Source organism: Bos mutus, chromosome 7 (genome assembly GCF_027580195.1).
Source record: "Bos mutus isolate GX-2022 chromosome 7, NWIPB_WYAK_1.1, whole genome shotgun sequence".
In the NCBI taxonomy this organism is placed as follows: domain Eukaryota; kingdom Metazoa; phylum Chordata; class Mammalia; order Artiodactyla; family Bovidae; genus Bos; species Bos mutus.
The window spans coordinates 70,092,193-70,113,494 of record NC_091623.1 but is presented as its reverse complement, the minus strand read 5'-3'; the positions used below and the strand labels follow the sequence as shown (position 1 = coordinate 70,113,494).

The 21,302-nt window shown below is 41.4% G+C and overlaps 1 protein-coding gene across 8 annotated transcripts in view; it reads left to right on the top strand.

Moving 5' to 3' along the window:
• The first annotated feature begins 16,885 nt into the window (after positions 1-16,885).
• CSNK1G3 (casein kinase 1 gamma 3) overlaps positions 16,886-21,302 on the top strand; it is a 123,436-nt gene continuing 119,019 nt past the window's right edge. For 2 of the 8 annotated variants that reach the window (XM_070374067.1, XM_070374069.1), the window contains exon 1: positions 16,889-17,280. The gene's annotated coding sequence lies outside the window, so the exon portion shown is untranslated. Of the gene's footprint in view, positions 17,281-21,302 lie in introns of all 8 variants that reach the window. The other 6 variants (XM_070374075.1, XM_070374074.1, XM_070374073.1 and 3 more) reach the window with 5 other exon arrangements.

Genomic DNA, 21,302 nt, shown 5'->3' with positions numbered 1-21,302 from the left:
TTCAGTAGTATCATTGCTAATATTATTATATTTGTTCAATGTGTAATGAGTTGATAGTGATTTGCTACTTAAAACATTTTTTGAATTACTTGTGATGTTTCAGTTGAAAATTTTTTGGAAGAATCATTAACCATTGCTAAATAAATCAGTCCCAGCTACTACACATTTTGGAATGCTGTATATACAGAGTGTATATGTGGAATGCAGCTTCATATGCGAATGACTGCCTGATCCTGCTTATTTGTTTGGGTTTGTATTTGAAGATGGTGCTTCCCAGGTGGCTCTAGTAGTAAAGAACCTGTCTGCCAATGCAGGAGAGGTAAGAGACTTGGGTTTAATCCCTGGGTCAGGAAGATTTCCTGGAGAAGGAAATGGTAACCCATTCCAGTGTTCTTGCCTGGAGAATCCCATGGACCAGAGGAGCCTGGCAGGCTATAGACCACAGGGTCATAAAGAGTTGGACACAACTGAAGAGACTCATCAGGCACACATATACTATTTTTTCTCTTGTAAAACACTTTAAGAGCACATTACGCATCATTTACGGTCATAAACACAGCTGGAATCAAGATTGCTGGGAGAAATATCAATAACCTCAGATATGCAGATGACACCACCCTTATGGCAGAAAGTGAAGAGGAACTAAAAAGCCTCTTGATGAAAGTGAAAGTGGAGAGTGAAAAAGTTGGCTTAAAGCTCAACATTCAGAAAACGAAGATCATGGCATCCGGTCCCATCACTTCATGGGAAATAGATGGGGAAACAGTGGAAACAGTGTCAGACTTTACTTTTTTGGGCTCCAAAATCACTGCAGATGGTGACTGCAGCTTAAAAGATGCTTACTCCTTGGAAGGAAAGTTATGTCCAACCTAGATAGTATATTCAAAAGCAGAGACATTACTTTGCCAACAAAGGTTCGTCTAGTCAAGGCTATGGTTTTTCCTGTGGTCATGTATGGATGTGAGAGTTGGACTGTGAAGAAGGCTGAGCGCTGAAGAATTGATGCTTTTGAACTGTGGTGTTGGAGAAGACTCTTGAGAGTCCCTTGGACTGCAAGGAGATCCAACCAGTCCATTCTGAAGGAGATCAGCCCTGGGATTTCTTTGGAAGGAATGATGCTGAAGCTGAAACTCCAGTACTTTGGCCACCTCATGCGAAGAGTTGACTCATTGGAAAAGACCCTGATGCTGGGAGGGATTGGGGGCAGGAGGAGAAAGGGACGACAGAGGATGAGATGGCTGGATGCCATCACCGACTCGATGGACATGAGTCTCAGTGAACTCCGGGGGTTGGTGATGGACAGGGAGGCCTGGTGTGCTGCGATTCATGGGGTCTCGAAGAGTTGGAGACGACTGAGCGACTGAACTGAACTGAACTGAGTCTCATTGTACCTCAGTTTCATCTGCTCCAGAAGATGAATACATTTCTCTTCCAGGTGCCCCTCAGGAAACCCTAGTGTGAGAGAATCCTATGGACAGAGGATCCTGGCAGGCTACAGTCCAAAGGGTTGCAGAGTCGGACACAACTGAAGCAATTTAGCGTGTGCGTGTGTGCGTGCACGCACACACCCCACCCCCCCAAATATACTTTCCAAATTTTGGAAAAAACTAACAATTTTCATGGAATGTGCAAAATAAATAAACAGGCAGTATCATAATTCTCTCACATATTTTCAATATTCTGTTTCATTATCCAAGGAACCAAGGCAGTTTACAAAAATACTTCCAGTATAACAAGATAAAAACAAAAGGGAGATAACATATGATAACATACACGATATAAGATTATTCCAGAGCTGGTTCACCAACATGCTTGTCAAAAGGTACATGGACACCCTAGAAATAGGCTAAAAAGTTGGTTCTAGACTTCCTAGAAATCAGTGCTGGAAGCAAATATAAGAGTTAAATGATTTATGACATTTGTAAGATGAAAACAAACCAGCTCTCTAAAAGAAGTATGGCTCTTCCTGGTACTGTAACATAAAAGGAATTTGTTTCTTCGGCCCTCTTATAAATGAAATCATGCTGCTGCTAAGTCGCTTCAGTCGCGTCTGACTCTGTGCATCCCCACAGATGGCAGCCCACCAGGCTCCCCCATCCCTGGGATTCTCCAGGCAAGAACACTGGAGTGGGTTTCCATTTCCTTCTCCAATGCATGAAAGTGAAAAGTGAAAGTGAAGTCGCTCATTCGTGTCCGACTCTTAGCGACCCCATGGACTGCAGCCCACCAGGCTCCTCCGTCCATGTGATTTTCCAGGCAAGAGTACGGGAGTGGGGTGCCATTGCCTTCTCCGAAATGAAATCATATGGTATAGTAAATATCATCCTTAAAATATTCTGATAGTAACTACTCTAATGAGTTTCATAAGGCTCTTTCTTATAATATCCCTCAATATCAAAACAGAAAGAAGAGTTTGGTAATTAAAACAAGTCTATGAAGGTGTTTTTGAGGGGGCAGTGGAAGAGACACAAAATAGTATGGGCCAGATACATCTGACTAAATCCAGTGATAAATTTGAGGGTATCTGTAGAAATTGAATGGTATATTTTTTAGAAAAGCCTCCAAAAAGTATTTTTTAAGATGAATTTTTGGTGTCATGCAAACAAGCGGCTTAAAGTTGTAGTATCAAATGTATGTCTCTCTTGCTAATTAATGGGAGACATATTAATTAGATGGACGTCCTCTTATCAAAGCTAAGGCTAATCAGTACATGTTAGAACAAACACTAATTTCAAACAATGTAACTTCCTAGTGAATTCCCAAGGATCAGTTCAGTTCAGTTCAGTCACTCAGTCGTGTCCGACTCTTTGCAATCCCATGAATCTCAGCACGCCAGGCCTCCCTGTCCGTCACCAACACCTGGAATTTACCCAAACTCATGTCCATCGAGTCGGCGATGCCATCCAGCCATCTCATCCTCTGTCGTCCCTTTCTCCTCCTGCCCGCAATCCCTCCCAGCATCAGGGTCTTTTCCAATGAGTCAACTCTTCGCATGAGGTGGCCAGTATTGGAGTTTCAGCTTCTGCATCAGTCCTTCCAGTGAACAACCAGGATTGATCTCCTTTAGGATGGACTGGTTGGATCTCCTTGTAGTCCAAGGGACTCTCAAGAGTCTTCTCCAACACCACAGTTCAAAAGCATCAATTCTTCAGTGCTCATCTTTCTTCACAGTCCAACTCTCACATCCATACATGACCACAGGAAACACCATAGCCTTGACTAGATGGACCTTTGTTGGCAAAGTAATGTTTCTGCTTTTCAATATACTATCAAGTTTGGTTATAACTTTCCTTCCAAGGAGTAAGCATCTTTTAATTTCATGGCTGCAGTCACCATCTGCAGTGATTTTGGAGCCCACAAAGATAAAGTCTGACACTTTTTCCACTGTTTCCCCATCTATTTCCCATGAAGTGATGGGACCGGATACCATGATCTTAGTTTTCTGAATGTTGAGCTTTAAGCCAACTTTTTCACTCTCCTCTTTCACTTTCATCAAGAGGCTTTTTAGTTCCTCTTCTCTTTCTGCCATAAGGGTGTAGTCATCTGCATATCTGAGGTTATTGCTAGTTCTCCCAGCAATCTTGATTCCAGTTTGTGTTTCTTCCAGCCCAGTGTTTCTCATGATGTACTCTGCATATAAGTTGAATAAACCGGGTGACAATATACAGCCTTGACGTACTCCTTTTCCTATTTGGAACCAGTCTGTTGTCCCATGTCCAATTCTAACTGTTGCTTCCTGACCTGCATATAAGTTTCTCAAGAGGCAGGTCAGGTGGTCTGGTATTCCCATCTTTTTCAGAGTTTTCCACAGTTTATTGTGATCCACACAGTCAAAGGCTTTGGCATAGTCAATAAAGCAGAAATAGATGTTCTTCTGGAACTCTCTTGCTTTTCTGATGATCCAGCAGATGTTGGCAACTTGATCTCTGGTTCCTCTGCCTTTTTTAAAACCAGCTTGAGCATCAGGAAGTTCATGGTTCATGTGTTGCTGAAGCCTGGCTTGGAGAATTTTGAGCATTACTTTACTAGAATGTGAGGTGAGTGCAATTGTGTGGTAGTCTGAGCATTCTTTGGCATTGCCTTTCTTTGGATGGAATGAAAACTGACTTTCCAGTTCTGTGGCCACTGCTGAGTTTTACAAATTTGCTGGACTATTGAGTGCAGCACTTTCACAGCATCATCTTCCAGGATTTGAAATAGATCAACTGGAATTCCATCACCTCCACTAGCTTTGTTCGTAGTGATGTTTTTTAAGGCCCACTTGACTTCACATTCCAGGATGTCTGGCTCTAGGTCAGTGATCACATCATCATGATTATCTGGGTTGTGAAGATCTTTTTTGTACAGTTCTTCTGTATATTCTTGCCACCTCTTCTTAATCTTCTGCTTCTGTTAGGTCCATACCATTTATGTCCTTTATCAAGCCCATCTTTGCATGAAATGTTCCCTTGGTATCTCTAATTTTCCTGAAGAGATCTCTAATCTTTCCCATTCTGTAGTTTTCCTCTTTTTCTTTTCCTCTATTCCTTGATTTCCTCTATTTATTTCCTCTGTTGATTGCTGAGGAAGGCTTTCTTATTGCTCCTTGCTATTCTTTGGAACTCTGCATTCAGATGCTTATATCTTTCCTTTTCTCCTTTGCTTTTTGCTTCTCTTCTTTTCACAGCTATTTGTAAGGCCTCCCCAGACAGCCATTTTGTTTTTTTGCGTTTCTTTTCCATGGGGATGGTCTTGATCCCTGTCTCCTGTACAATGTCACGAAACTCCGTCCATAGTTCATCAGGCATTCTGTCTATCAGATCTAGTCCCTTAAATCTATTTCTCACTTCCACTGTATAATCATAAGGAATTTGATTTAGGTCATACCTGAATGGTCTAGTGGTTTTCCCTACTTTCTTCAATTTAAGTCTGAATTTGGCAATAAGGAGTTCATGATCCGAGTCACAGTCAGCTCTCGGTCTTGTTTTTGTTGACTGTATAGAGCTTCTCCATCTTTGGCTGCAAAGAATATAATCAATCTGATTTCGGTGTTGACCATCTGGTGATGTCAATGTGTAGAGTCTTTTCTTGTGTTGTTGGAAGAGGGTGTTTGCTATGACCAGTGCATTCTCTTGGCAAAAGTCTATTAGCATTTGCTGTGCTTCATTCCATATTCCAAGACCAAATTTACCTGTTACTCCAGGTGTTTCTTGACTTCCTACTTTTGCATTCCAGTCCCCTATAATGAAAAGGGCATCTTTTTTGGGTATTAGCTCTAAAAGGTCTTGTAGGTCTTCACAGAACCGTTCAACTTCAGCTTATTCAGTGTTACTGGTTGAGGCATAGACTTGGATTACTGTGATATTGAATAGTTTGCCTTGGAAATGAACAGAGATCATTCTGTCGTTTCTGAGCCTGCATCCAAGTACTGCATTTTGGACTCTTTTGTTGACCATGATGGCTACTCCATTTCTTCTAAGGGATTTCTGCCCACAGTAGTAGATATAATGGTCATCTGAGTTAAATTCGCCCATTCCAGTTCAATTGAAAAGAATTCCTGGGATATATCATTGTTAACAGTTAACAGTTGGAAAATGTTTACTAAAAGTAATTATTAATAACTATTTGTGTACTTACATGGCTGAAAAGACCAGCATATATAAGAAAGCCAATTGTACACAAGTAAATATTAGTTTTTTTGGTTTAAAAATCCTCTCATTCATTGGGACTTGACATTTGGAATAAGAATGGATTAAGAAGTATTTAACTACAGACCATAGTCATTCTCTGACTGGTGCTGTGTCTGTGAGTGTTAAAATCCACAAAGCTGTGCTTAGAAATGGGTCTTGATTTTCTCTCTGCCCTTTTCTATCCATCCTTCATATGTATAGAGTTGGTTTAGTTCAGCTTGATATAAATCACTAATTTAGGATCCCACTTTCCCTACTTGCTTTCTCCCTTACTCTTTTCCTTCTTCCTTTCCTCCTTCTTTCTTTCTTTGCCTAGACAGGTTCAATCTGCAGCAGTAGCAGTTGGACAATTTGTGCCGGGATCTCCTTGTTTACTTCTTGTTACATCATGAAAAGCGGCATAAATTCATGGACTTTGGAGTCAGACTTATGTATTGAAATTTTAGCTCCGCCATTCACTAGTTGAGTGATCAGAGCATTGCCTAGACTGTCTTCTCTTCGAGTCTGACTTTTCTCATCTATGAAAAGGAGAAAGTGATACTTACCTACAATAAAAGAGGTGGTTTCTAGAAAGTGCCTGACTCTCTTTGTTCAGGCACTCAGTAGTTGTTAGTTCCACTCTCTCCCATTTATTATTATGCTTCCCTTGTAGCTCAGTTGGTAACGAATCTGCCTACCATACAGGAGACCTGGGTTCAATTCCTTGGTCAGGAAGATCCCCTGGAGAAGGAAATGGCAACCCACTCCAGTATTCTTGCCTGGAGAATCCTATGGACAGAGGAGGCTGGCAGGCTATAGTCCATGGGGTCGCAAGAGTTGGACATGACTTAGTGACTAAACCACCAAAGCTTATAGGCAATATTGATAAAATTATATTAAAAGTGACATTTATTAGTGGATCCTTATCTCAGCAACTGGGGTTAGGCTTTACTTCTGTAAAAAGAACTCAGATCCTTCTATTTGACTTAGTACCTGTGGCAGGCAGAATAATCGTCCTCCCAAATATGTCCACATCCTAATCCCCAGAACCAATAAATGTATTATCTCACACAGCAAAAGGGGCTTCACATTAAGTGAAGGATTTTGAGACAGGGATTATCCTGGATTATCCCAGAGAACTCAGTGCAATCACTAGAGTTCTTATAAATGAGAGAGAAAGGCAGGAGAGAATCTGAGGAGATGTGAAGATGGAAGTAGAATTTAGTGTTACGTGATGCTGGCTTTAAAGGTGGAAAGCAGCCAAGAGACAGGGAATACAGGAAGCCTCTGGAATCTGGAAAACACAAGGAAAGGAATTTGCCCCTAAACACTCCACAGTTTTGCCAACGACGAGATTTCAGCTCAAAGATAACAATTTTGGATTTCTAACATCCAGACCTGTAAGATAGTAAATGTGTTGTTTTAAACCACTAAGTTTGTGGTCGTTTGTTACACAGCAGTAGGAAACTAATATTGGCTATTCTCTGCTTGTCTTGCTTCCAAAGGCTCTGTTGCTTGTAAAGTGTGCAGGCTAAAGGAACTCACTGCAACTAAATTGGGCTCATTTGGAGACTTTTCAGTGGATGGAGTTAAAAAATATTTATACAAAATTCCTCTGAGTTCATGACGACATCTCTCATCCAAATTCAGGATTATTGGCTGTTTAGATGGTCTCTTTTTTCATCTGTATCAATATCAGAGATGGTAGAATAAGATATTGTAATCACTCATTTTGCTTTATCCCACATTACACATATAACAGTCTTAGAAAAACAGCAACTATTACCAACAACATGGTTACTGGAAAGTTGAAAAAGAAGAAAAGAAACCTTTTTGCATTTTTTTGTTCTTAGGATAAAATCTATGAAGGATGTATAGTCAGATTATTTTAAAATCACGTGGGATTACAAGCTTTAAAAAAAAATCAGTTTATATGTACAGAATGAAAATCATCATTCTTTTCCTCTGTTTACCAATCATGACCCCAAAATCTACCAGATAATTATTTTCATTTCTTTGGATGATGTTTTAGTCTACTGAGTTTATTAATAATTAGCCTTTATTATAACAATTGTATGTAATTGGGTTTTTCTGATATCTGGAAATGAATTCTAAAGCCAGATTCTATTTTCTGTTTTGAAATTTTGGTCATGACTTTGTTTCCTTTTCAACACCACAAGATTTCTAGTGAGATGTCAAGGTCTGGTTTAAAGGCATGATGGAGGAAGCTGAGGACTGTAGCTTTGGTTTGGAGTACAAACACTCCACAACTAGGCTCTTTTTAGTATTCCAAAACTAGGATTAAGTTGATTAGATAGCTTCCAAAAACAAGGGATGAGGCTTCCTAGGTGGCTCAGTGGTAAAATAATCTGCCTATGAATGCCAGAGATGTAGGAGATGCTGGTTCAATCCCTAGGTTGGGAAGATCCCCTGGAGAAGGAAATGACAACCCACTCCAGTATTCTTGCCTAGAAAATTCCATGGACAGAGGAACCTAGCAGGCTACCATGGGGTCACAAAGAGTCAGACATGACCAAGAGACTGAGCACATGCACACACACACGAAAACAAGGGATATCCCAACACTAAGGACTCCAATAGCTATAGTAATTTTAGACTACAGAATCTATTCCATTGTGAAGAGACCACATTAATGTCTCTTTGCTCATATGAGTCCAGAACAGAAGAGTAGAGGTAAAATATGGAAAGGCAATGAGATACAAGATGACTCTGGCTTTCATTGTCCTAAATATAAACTGACAAGCACACACTAATATATATCAGACTAATGTGGCTAGAAAGCAGCAAGTATTGGCATTTGGTTGAAGTTTTTTCTTAGTTAATATCAAGTCACCCAAGCTGACAGAACACAAAGCATTAAGTCACAGTCCAAAGGGTTAGGTCTGCAATTGGCAGGGTTTCAGCCAGAAGCTTAGGTAGATCTGCCTGGTGACTGGAGCAGCTGCACTGAAATACAAAGCTCTGGCAGGGTGTGGCCAGTTTTGCCAATTAGAATACAAACCTGAAGCCAGGGAGCCTCACAACAACAGTGAGATAGTCAAGAGATTATATTAGAACAAGGCCAAAGAAGTGAAATCAGGACTGAACTACAGTTCAGAATTCAAGTATTCTCGTGGACGCAGAGCCAAGCCACACATGAAAGAATATAAATAGGAGAGACAGTGGTGAGCTGAACCAAAAGACAGGAATGAACGCCTAGTAGTCAGGATTCTTCAGTTTCAAACAAAGGAAACATTCTGGTAAAGCAAGCGAAACAGAATTGAATGAAAAGCATTGCCAGCCAAGTGGGGAGGGGGTTTGGTTGTTGTGGGTGGTAAGGATGGTCTGACAGAATTAACAGGAAGTGGGAAGCAGGAGGGCCAGGTTTGGGTAGCATCTAAAATGCTTCAAAGGCTGGGAAGTAGGATCATAACCACTGTTCGAGAGCATAGATCACAGCCCTAACCCTAACCCTAACCTTAACTGTATGGCCAGAATGCTGAATTTAGATGGAGTGTGATTGCAATTGTTTTTAGAGTCCTCGTCTCTCTGCTCAAGATTTAAACAGGGCATCCATTGGCATTGTTTGGGCAATGTGTTCTTTTACTCTTCCCCCACCTGATAACACACCTACAGGGAGCCAGAGCCCCAGGTCAAAGAATACCGTGAGATGGAGAAAAGTTATCAAAAGGAAATCTGGGTGCCATTGTTGTTGTTCAGTCACTAAGTTGTGTCTGATTCTTTGCCCCGCCCCCCAACATGAACTGCAACATGCCAGGCTTCCTTGTCCTTCACTATGAACAACAACGGCACCCACACAGGAAAGGGTAAGCAGACGCTGGACAGCTAATATACTGTGAATGTCCAAGTATATATGGTAAAATCAAGAAAAATAGGGCGTGGAGCAGATTTAAATAATGATTTGCTCTGGACCACAAATTCAGTTACATGATTCTTGGGCCTTAAAGCTATAAAACAACTTGAGGTCTGATATTTTCAACAACTGATTATCATTCATGTTGACCTAGAAAATGCAGTTTCCTAAGGGTCACATGGTGACTAGCAATGACCATGAATTTAGTGCTTTCTGTATGCTGGATACTGTGGTAAGTTGATATATCATTGCATTTAATCTTCCTGATATCTTTATGATGCAGATATTACGGATTCATTTTACAGGTGAGCCAACTGGGGTTTCTGACAACTTAAATTGTTCAAGGAAGAAGAATGGAAATTGAAAAGTAGTATAATTCAAATTGTAGAAGAGTTAGAATGAGGGCTAAAGGAAAGTGAGGTTCTAACTAAGGTATCCTCCCACGTCAATTTTAACTTTTGTTGACCTTGAGATCTTGTTCAGTCAGATATGGTATCAGCAGCATAATAGGAACAGGTGGGAGGATGAAACTATGTAGAGAATTCAGCAGTACTACTTGGTGAAGAGAAGGATGAAGCGAAGATCAGGTGCAGCCAAATGTGACAGAGACTCAAGAAACATAATTAGACACAGATTCTGACCCCACTCAAGGTAGTCCTTTGTTCACTGTCCAGAGGGCACATGAAGTTCAGACATGGCTTAGATGAGCTTTGGAAACAATGTAGTGCTACGCAGGAGAAGGATACAGTAATCCAGTAAGCCCAGTCAGGAGGTGATATTTAAAGAAGTTGAGTCGTTGGAGCCTCAGAGTGGGACCATAGCCAGTGACTTAGGGTCTAGCCTGAACTTGGTTTAGGGAACAATTTTCCACACCAAGTTTATATCTTTTCTATATCGGGTGGGGCTCTGGGAAAGGGTACGGTTTTCATTATAAAGGGAAACCAAAGGAGAAGTCCAGGACTAGAGACTGGGAACCATTATAGGGGTAACAGAGAGAGAAGTGGCACAGTTGGAAGGCTGCTCTTTAATGCAGAGCTCCTCCTTGGCATTCTGCATCTTCAGCTGGAGGACTGCATGATTCCTGTGGGTGGGGCCGATGAGACACTCAGTCTTGGTCACATTTGGCCCATGAGCTGGGATGGGCTCTTGAGGAAGATATTGGGGAATATAACATGGAAGGGGGCTTCCCTGGTGGCTCAGACAGTAAAGAATCTGCTTGTAATGCAAGAGACCTGGGTTCAGTCCCTGTGTTGGGAAGATCCCCTGTGGATGGGAATGGCAACTCACTCCAGAATTCTTGCCTGGAAAATTCCATGGACAGAGGAGCCTGGCAGGCTACAGTTTATGGGGTCACAAAGAGACGGACATGACTGAAGTGAATATCACTTTCTACAAACATAACCATGGAAAACAAAAGGAGACCAGGGTGAGGAAAATGGAATGGGGATCAATGATTATGGTCATCTTTAAACTTTGGCTTCATATGTGATCCAGAATTCAAAGTGCTATTGAGAATATTACAAAAAACACACAAACACAGCTTTAGTTAATTCTTCCATTTATCACATTACAGCATCCTTTGAATAGCCAAACTTGTTTAAAAGCTGCCAAAATTCAGGTCTGTTAATGGAAGAAACAAAAATTAAATTGCCTGCCTAGGGATTTAACTGCTCTTTTTGGCAAGATACTTTTAACACTTTTCAGGGTCTTTGTAGCTCTTCTCTGTAGAGAAGAGCTCCTCTCTTTATTTACTGAAGTTCTTTCTCTTACAAATGCATTCTTTCCTCTGTGAGGTTTTAATGCTATGTTGTTTACAAATTGTTTTTTCTTATTTGCATCCTGTCTAACCTTTAGATTCTCTTTCACTTATAGATGATACACTATATATAGAAAGTATTCCTTTCAAGAGTGCTACAGACCGAATTGTGAGCCCCCCGCCCTCCCCACCCAAATTCATATGTTGACACCCTGTGTGTGTTTGCATGCTAAGTTGATTCAGTCATGTCCAACTCCTTGTGATCCCATGACTTAGCCCACCAGGCTCCTCTGTCCATAGGATTTTCTAGGCAAGCACACTTGGGCTTCCCTGGTGGCTCAAACAGTAAAGCATCTGCCTGCAATGCAAGAGGCCTGGATTCGATCCCTGTGTCAGGAAGATCCCCTGGAGAAGGGAATGTTGACACCCTAACCCCTAATGTGGTAGCATTTCTAGATGAGACCTTTTGTATGTAATTAGGTTTATATGAGGTCATGAGGGTGGGTCTCTCATGATGGGATTGGTGCCCCTTTAAAAAGAGGAAGAGTGACAGATTGCATGCATCGAGAAAACGTCATATGCGTACATGATGATATACATGTACAAGAGTACATGATGTACATATGCGTACATGATGCGTACATGATGACAGATTGCATGCATCGAGAAAACGTCATATGCGTACATGATGATGTACATGTACCTGAGTACATGATGTACATATGCGTACATGATGCGTACATGATGACAGATTGCATGCATCGAGAAAAGGTCATATGCATACATGATGACATCATCATGTACATCAGATGGCAGCTAGCCATCAGAAAGCCAGGAAGAAAGCCCACGAATCAACCATACTAGCACCCTGGTGGCTAGACTTCTAGCTTTCAGAACTGTGAGAAAAATTTCTGTTGTTTAAGCCACTCTACGTCAGCCTGAGCTAAGACAAGGAATCTGAAAGATGTGATTATAAAATACAATGCTGAAGATTATGACTATAAAATACAATAAAACCTCTCAGAAAAGTTGATTCTTATATTTTCATTTTTGCCAACTACAGAATACTTAAAATAATTTTCTTGGGCTGTGTAAACCGGTGCCTTGACCCTTTCTGACTTTACTCATGTAACAATCTAAACGAAAGGTTGCTAAGTGACAGCTTTCCCCAAACCTGACCTAGCTGCTGTCTGTGACTGGTTTTCTCCCAGAATCCTTCCCTTGCTCCCCCTACTGCAGGCTTGACTGGGGAAGAGGTTATTTTTCTATTCTGAGTAGAACATGCATCTTTGCTCCCAGGCTCTGGCTATTGCTAGTGTCTCATTTTGCGTTCTTCCTGCTTCTACTTGATCATATTTTAATGTTTCTTTTCCTCTTTTAATTTTTAAGAAAATAAATGTTTTTTGAGGCCACATACCTTAAATTTTTTTCTCCTTCTAGTTTTATTGATATGTAATTGATGTAGAGCATAAGATTAAGGAGTACAACACAATAATTCGGCTCATATATACATCAGGAAATAATTACCACACTAAGTTTAGTGAATATCCATCATCTCATATAGATACAAAATAAAAGAAAAAAATTTTTCCCTTTAGATGAGAACTCTTAGGATTTACTCTCTTTACAACTTTCATATACAACATACAGAAGTATTACTTGTATTAATTATGCTGTACATTTGGCAGTTATTTATCACATAACTTCCAGTAATAAGACTATTTACTTTTTCATGTTTTAAAATTATATTTATTTATCAATGGCTGTGCTGGGTCTGCGTTGCCATGTGCAGGCTTTCTCTAGCTGTGACGAGCAGGGGCTATTCTCTTGTTACGCGAGGGCTTCTCATTGTAGTGGCTTCTATTGCAGAGAATAGACTCTAGGGCACACCTGTTATAGTAGTTGCAGTTTGTGAGTTTCAGCAGTTGTGTTACATGGGCTTAGCTGTCCCATGGCATGGAACTTAGCCAGGGATCAAACCCCTGTCCCTTCATTGGCAGGTGGATTCTTAACCACGGGACCACCAGGGAAGTTCCATTTATTTTTCCTTAATTACATCTGTCCTCCACATAAATGAACGTTTCCTCTATTTTTATTTTGAAAAGTTCTGGTAAAGATTTTAATCTCATTTTGTAGTTTATATTTAACAGTTTATCACTTGTACATCTTGGGCAAATCAATTTATCTTTTGAGACCATCCTTCTTCTTTCCCAAGAGGGAAAAAAATAATATCTGCTATACTACTTCATAAGCTGTTGTCAGAATCAACAGAAAGAATCATATACATCAGAGTTTGTGCAAACGTTGCTTGTTACATTGTTAGTTGGAAAATAGCTGTCTGTATTTAACTCAGTCAGGTTGGCCACATAGTTGATGAGTGAGTGAGTGAGTCAAAGTCGCTCAGTTGTGTCCGACTCTTTACAACCTCAAGGATATACAGTCCATGATATTCTCCAGGCCAGAATACTGGAGTAGGTAGCCTTTCCCTTCTCCAGGGGATCTTCCCAACCCAAGGATTGAACCCAGGTCTCCTGCATTGCAGGTGGATTCTTTACCAGCTGAGCTACCAGGGAAGCCTTACACAGTTGATACACTACACCAAAGTAGAGTGTAGGTTAATTAGTCTTTGGTGCTTATTTATATTTTTAGGGTATTTCTTGACCAATATGTGCAAAACAAGTTTGGCTTTGGAGAATATTTTAATAGTATGTATGAGGGGCAGAGGAGAAAATGATTATAACACAGATCTGAATGTTAGTGCTTATAATCTTTAATGATATCCTGGAAACTTGTATTTATTAAATTTATCTTTTGACAAATGCTTTTTTTTATCATGTCCTACAAGTTTTTTGCTTGAGAGAAAGAAAAGTAGGTAATTTTGTGGAAAGTAAAGCTGGCCATTTTTTTCTGAGATTTTAACTGAGACAAAAAATGAAATGGAACAGCTTTCCGGCTTTTAAGACCCTGATTGAAGGCCTTATTCCTAAACTCTCTCCATTCTGGTTGTATGTGTGTGTCTGTGTGTGTAAATTGGCATGGTTAGGTAACACACTGAGTGTGAAAAGAGGTGAGAAGAGATACAGTAACAGAAATAAAGACTCAAAAGATGTAAAGGAGATATGGGAATATTTATACTATTAAAGGCACCCAGAAATTTTGCTTTCTCGTTCCCTCCCAAATTCCCACTTGATAAATTTTTTTTTCCTGAGGAATTCATGATAGTCTTAGACCGAAGTCATTGTGAAGTAACCTCCGGCCTTGTTCTAAAATGTGTGGATAAATCTGCTTTTATCCTGTTTTTCATAATAATAACAGATGTTGCATGACCAAATGATGGGATGAACATTTGCTTATATCTATAGAGACATAAGGGCTCAGCAGTAGAGTCTACTTACAATGCAAGAGACTGCCTACAATGCAGGAGATGTAGGTTCGAACCCTGGGTCAGGAAGATCCCCTGGAAAAGAAAATGGCAACCCACTCCACTATTCTTGCCTGGGCAATCCCACGGACAGAAGAGCCTGGCAGGCGACATTCCATGTGGTCACAAGAGTTGGATCACCACCACCACAGAGATATAAATTCAACAAAATAAAGTTCCAGGTGATAAAAATGTGACACTGCTTTGGGAAACATGAAAAATATTAATAATAATATAAACACCTAATGAGTAGCAAATGCTAGGAAACGTGGTGAAATTAACTATAAATAACGTAGCAGATAAAAATGATGATCTGTCTGCTTATGCTGAGACATCATGCTACAGAACAAAGAGTTTTGGTTAAGATGCCTGTAATTTGATTATTCTCTCTTTAACATATTTTTGTATTGCCAATTTTTTCTTAGAAGTTAATAGAACTGTAAGAAAACATTATTGACTTCTTACTTACCAGCCAATTTTAATCTATAGGAGCTTCTAGGTCAAATTTTAACAAAAACAGTCTTTACTGAAGTGTTTAAAAACATAAACATTTTGATCTAATTAAATACTTGTATTTCTTAAACATTTATCAGACTTTGATGTAGAGGTGTTCTTGATCTAAACTGAGGTTTTTGAGGTGCGGAGTATAAAATGGTTTGTTGATCGCTGATGACAATATTTACAGTTCCCGAAATGCAGACATTTCTTCTCCATTTACTGAGATATGCTTAATTCTGTTTTTTGTCCAGTATCTGGTCCTGGAATATATCAGAACTGTGGAGATGTGTTATTTTAGGCATATTATTCCCAAGCCCGAGCATGCACAAACTGTAGTTGCTTTTGAGCCTCTAAAAGAATGATGGTAGCGTGGTAAACACAGAAGCAGTCCTTACTACCACTGTTCCTCTATGACAGGTGATACCAGTCACTTCATAACCTCCAGTCTGGGAAACCATGAAAGTAAAGAGGTGAAAAAGAGGTACTGTTGTACTACAAAAACAAAAATGGCCTCTTTCCATACTAACTACCCCTCTGAACGTTACACATCGACTCTATCAGCAGTCTGCTAAAGCAGAAAGGGAAATGAGACAAATTCTCAATCATTTTAAAGTGCATTTGTTTCATTGAAGCCTTTCAAGTATTTTGTGTGGTGTGTGTGTGTGAGACAGAAACTGACTCAAGGCTTCCCTGATGCAGCAAGTACACTGAAAATATAAAAATAAGTTTGACTTTTCTTCATGCACACCTTTATGTCTGACTTTTGAAAGGACTTTAGACAGTTTCCAAGAAATCAGAATCCTCTACAATGCCTTCATGGTGGATTGATTTCCACAGAGGTCTCCTATAATAAAGTATTTTCATCCCAGATAACCAACCGTAAGAAAAAGAATGTAATCTGCCTTCCCTGTTTGGGCAGAGTGGACTGGATGGAGAACAGATTTAGAATCGGTTTCAATTTGATGAGTTGAGTGATGTTTGGTTTCTAGGAATTTCAGGAGATTGGTTAGATAGATAGATACATAGATACCAGTAATTATAATAGTTACCACACTATATAGTTGAGAGGATTACTTGAGCTCACAAATTACTTCTCTATAGACAGCAAATGGAATGCAAACGTGAGCCACAATTTATATTTCTAAGCGTCTGAATCCTTGATATAGCACTGGAGTTACAAAAAAGTGGGGGAAAACGTCAATCCAGTGATGTCATTCCCTGAGCCCAGGCTTTCAAATTCTTTGGCACCTGGAGGGGTGTGCTCCTCACACTCAGCAAAGCCTCGGCAACCTGACTTGGCACAATGGCGTCCTTAGGCTCTCTGCTCATTCATGCAGAGGGGGACTTTTCATTCCTCCTCTAAACCATGAGCGATTTTCTCCCAGTTCTCGCCACAGACCTACCCAAGCCTCTTCTCCCAAGGCCTCACCCAGGGAAACAGGCGCGTAACCACAATTACTCCACGATCTCTACACGCACCACGGGTGCGGAGGTAGGGAGGGGGCGTGGCTTGACTTTTATAGGCCTTTCCAGCCAATGAACAATCTGCTTTTCTTCCGGTCGGCAAGCCGACCAATCTGAGCAAGTCGGTGTAACCTTCGGCTGTACTCGGCTCTTTTCGCTGATGCGGGCAGCTCAAGGGGCGGCCGCCGCTGGAGAGACGCTTCCCTTTTTTATTTTTTTTTTCCCCAAGCGTTCACTTCCGGGTCCGGCGCCGATCCGGATGCCCGAGGCAGAAGGATGTTTGACCTCCGGATAAGCGAGGAGGCGCCGCTGTGCATTCATTGCCGGCTGCATCGGTGGCGACAGCAGCGGCCCGGGCGGCGACTCTCCGGCCACAGGCGGCGGTAGGACGCACCGGCAGTAGTGAGGGGACCGAGTCCGAGCCGAGCTGCGTTACCTCCCTCGCTCGTTCCTTCCCCCTCTACCTCGCTCGCTCCCTCCCTGCGTGGCTCGCTTTCCTCCTCCGGCCGCCGGCGGGTGCAATGTGCCGCCGCCGCTGCCCCCGCCGCCACTGACTGACGGACCGGGGGGCGCCGCCCGCGCCCGGGACCGACCCGCCGCTGGCGGCCGCGCCTCTGAGGTAAAGCCCCCTGTGCGTTGGCGCCTGGCTGGGCGGCCCCGGCCCGCCGGCAGCCTCGGCGCGGCCGCGGCGCCCTCCTGCCCGGGTGGGGCTGGGCGGGCTGGGGTCCGGGGCTGAGTGGGGTGGGGTAGGGTGCGGCGGGGGCGGCGCCGCCAGCGGGGGCGTCGGGAAGGGGTGGGGGAAGAGGACCCGGGCTGGGGCGCGGAGGCGCGGGACCGGAGGGGGCCGCGGCCGGGGGGCGAGGGCGCCGCGGGCTCGCTGGGCAGGGAGGGGGCCGCGGGCGGCGGGCCGGGCTGGCCGCAGAAGTTGCCCGAGTGGTGCGGCGCGAGTGGGGACCGCGGGGATGTGGGCGAGGTGGGAAAAGGCAGGGGCTTTTGCGAGGAGGGTTGAGAGGTCGGGAGTGCAGCCCCCCAGCGCTCCTCGATTTTGTCCAGACAATTCTCTTTGGAGTAGGCATTTTAGGCAAGAGGGTGGGAGCTATCGGTCGGCTGGAGGGAGGGATCAGGGGCTAGCATTCATTTCGGGGAGAAACTTCCCGATAGGGTATTTGTTTCCAGGTTTGGGGTGGGGGGCAGGGATTTACCTATTTGTTGGAGCTTTTGACTTTGCTCAAAACTTACCCAAGGCATTAGTCGGGGGAACAAAATTACTCTGATGGTTACTGTTAGGGTGCTGGTTTGTTTGTTTATCCCACTTGCTAGGGGAAGTGACACACAGAAGCGTCGGCTCTCTTGGTCCACAGCCCCCACGTTTCTTTTCTGCGGGGTGGTGATGGAGATGTGTGTTTGCTTCTGGGGTGGGGGTAGTTAGGCCTGTGTTAGGATGGTTCCAGTTCTCCCAGGGAAGGAGGAAAAGTTAATGGGTGGGAGAGAGTGTGTGTGGGAGATGGCTACTGTTGCTGCCATTGTGCGAATTAGTTTTAACTCTGTTGTAATGAGTGCCTAGGCTGGTCAGCAAGTGACCCTTTTTTAACCTTTGGTTTTAGAACATCGACTTTAATTGGACACTTAAAAACCTACTGATTTTTAGTAAGTTAAGAAAAAGTCAGTACTTAATTTCTTTTACGTTTGCAGTTACTTCTTGTGATAGGAATTGACATTGGCCCACACAGATAGTAAAAGAGGTTAAGCTATATCTGACTTAGAATACTTTTTAAAATTAAAAATATCTAGTAAAGGCATGTGTATGTTTTTGAAGAATATTTGCTTTCCCTATAAATAAGCAAATTGTGAAAGAAAAGTATCATAAAAGTTGCAAGATGTGAGCCCAGTTTAAGAAAACATTTCCCACCAAAAATCAAATCTGGTTTGTGACATTCTTAGTAACTTTTGGGGGGGGAGGGAAGTGGAGAGATGTACTTAGTGTATTTTATAATTATTCCCAAACTTCAAACTTTTGGTCTAACTATATTCTGAGCTAAGATTATATTCATATTTTATATACATTAACCATATATTTTGTACAAAACATGAAAATCATATTTATGGGAATTGGAAGAAAGATGTAATAAAATAAATTGCGTAGCTTTTGTATAGATTCAGAGCAGAGTGTATAGACACTTTGGTATTCAGGGAGCTTCCTTTTCTGGATATGCCTCAGGTATAAGTAGTTCTTCTTAGAATGGGGAACAGAAAGTTTAACTTTAATGTTGATGTGTATGAGACTTTTGGGGGAATCTTGGAAAATGATTTTTTTTTTTTTAACTATGATTTAGTGTGCTCATTGACCAAGAGGTCGTTAACCTAAAAATTAATGAATTATATAATTATTGACATTTTCATTGTTAGATTTGCAAGCATTAACTATTAACAAAATCTTCAGCACATGAAATGCATTTATTCCTTCAAATAAAAGAACTAGGATTCAAACAAAGGAATAGTTTAGTTCAGACTGAAACTTTACTTTGTGCAAGGGACTTTTACTGTGTGTTGAGGATGAAAGAGTGGGTTGACACATGAAGAGGAATTAGATCCAGTTAGTTACCTTTAAGGGAGAAGCAGACATGCACAGAAATAATTGCAACACAGGACTCCTGTGGGGCTTATTAGAGATGTACGGAAATGTGGGGGTGGTGGTGATGGTGTGTGTGTGTGTGAGACAGAGAGACTAATTTTTGACTGGGAATTACAAATGAGTTTAAAGCTGGTAATACTCCATTTAGGCCTTAAAATATTTTAATTGTCAAAATGGTTCAGTGTGTGTAGCGGCGGTATTTTTGTAGGTGAAGGGAGCAGTTGAGCACGGACATGTTGGTTTGGTATGGTGGGGCCTGTTGAACTGGAGGCAAGGCTCTGTGCCAGGAAGTCTTTATGGGAAATGAAGCTATAAAATTAGGTGGTGATCAGTCCATGGACATCTAGAATGCCTTGTATTTAAAAATGAGTCAGTTCACCATATGAAGATCCTAGTGTATAGATTCTAAGGTGATAGGGAATACCTATGAAAATAAGGCTGCTGCTGCTGCTAAGTCGCTTCAGTCATATCCGACTCTGTGCGACCCCATGGACTGCAGCCTACCAGGCTCCTCCATCCATGGGATTTTCCAGGCAACAGTACTGCAGTGGGGTGCCATTGCCTTCTCCAAAAATAAGGCTAGTAAGTTTAAAGGAAACAAAGTATAACAGAATAGTCAATTTGTTATCCTTCATGCTAATAGAGGAGAGCCAGAAGAGTATATGAAACAGTTTATACATGGCTTTGTCGTATTTCTTTACTTGCTTTTGGATATGAGTGTGTGGTAATCTGGCAGTTGGTTATATGAAATAAAGCTAGATTTTTAAACATGTGACTTGGAAAGAAATGGGAATCTTTGCATTTCTTCTCTGGGTCTCCTCTGTATCCCCTTCATGCTGATAATAGACCGTCATTCTGGCATGGGTTTTTGGTTCATATTTTTTCAGAATGGAACAAGTGGTTTAGTTTCCAAGAGCTTGCTAAAAGAATATAACAGACTAAATAGAGGGAATTTGAAAATAATAACCAACAAAATACAGGTCTTTGGATAGTTATATTATTGTTAATACATTTTAAGGTGAGATTTGCTATGGATGAAGTGAAATGTGAGGAATCTATATAGGACGAGAATTGGCTGTAATAGTAAGATGACAACATGAGAAAATTCCACAGTTCTGGATCAATATGTACAAGGTTTTTAGTCATCTTAAGTATCAACAACTCTAAAAAAATTTAACCCCCAATTTAATCATTATCAAAGGGGTACTTAAAAAATATCACCCTTACGACACCAGTGTTTAATCATCTAGTCATGTTGCAGGGGAGATTGATAGTTCTTACTAACTGTTCCCTTCTTAGTGTTCAACAAGGACTTAACTTTATAACTGAATTTGTATCTCAAATCTCCCAATAATAGCAGTACCTGTTACACTTTATTAAATGCTCACTTTGTCTGTGGACCTTAAATGATACTGTTAAAAGACAGCTCTATGAGTTAGGTGGTATACCGCTTGCTTTCGACAGTAGGAAACGGTCTTCTAGAATTTAAGCATCCTGTTTAAGGTGTATCTTGGGAGTAGCAGAGGGCATATTTAAATCATTTTTTTTTTCTGACTTTGCAGTGTTAGACCAGTGATATCTTCCCTAATCTTCTATCATCTTCCTTTTTGTCTTCTCTTATGCAGTTGGCATTTAGCGGTACTGAGTAATGTTTTTAATATGTGTTTGGGTGTTGTTTTTCTAAGATGTAATTTCTTTGGAAATGGTGGTTTGGGGATATCTGTAGTTTTCTAATCGTAGAGTCTCTAGGAGCAGAAGATATGGTTCTAGTAACTTAAGCTACTGCAGGGTATCGTTTTTGTGATAATCTATAGGAAAGAACCATACATGAGATTATTAATATGTAGAGATCAAGTGTGTATTATCTATTAATGTAAAGTGACTTTGGAGAGCCTCTGAACTAGTCAGGAAACATGGAATGAGACAGAAACGTGGAGATGGGTAAGTTTTAGAGACAGTGGAGACTGCTGTTAGCCATGGTCTTTCCAGCTCCCTTCTCAAAGTTGAGA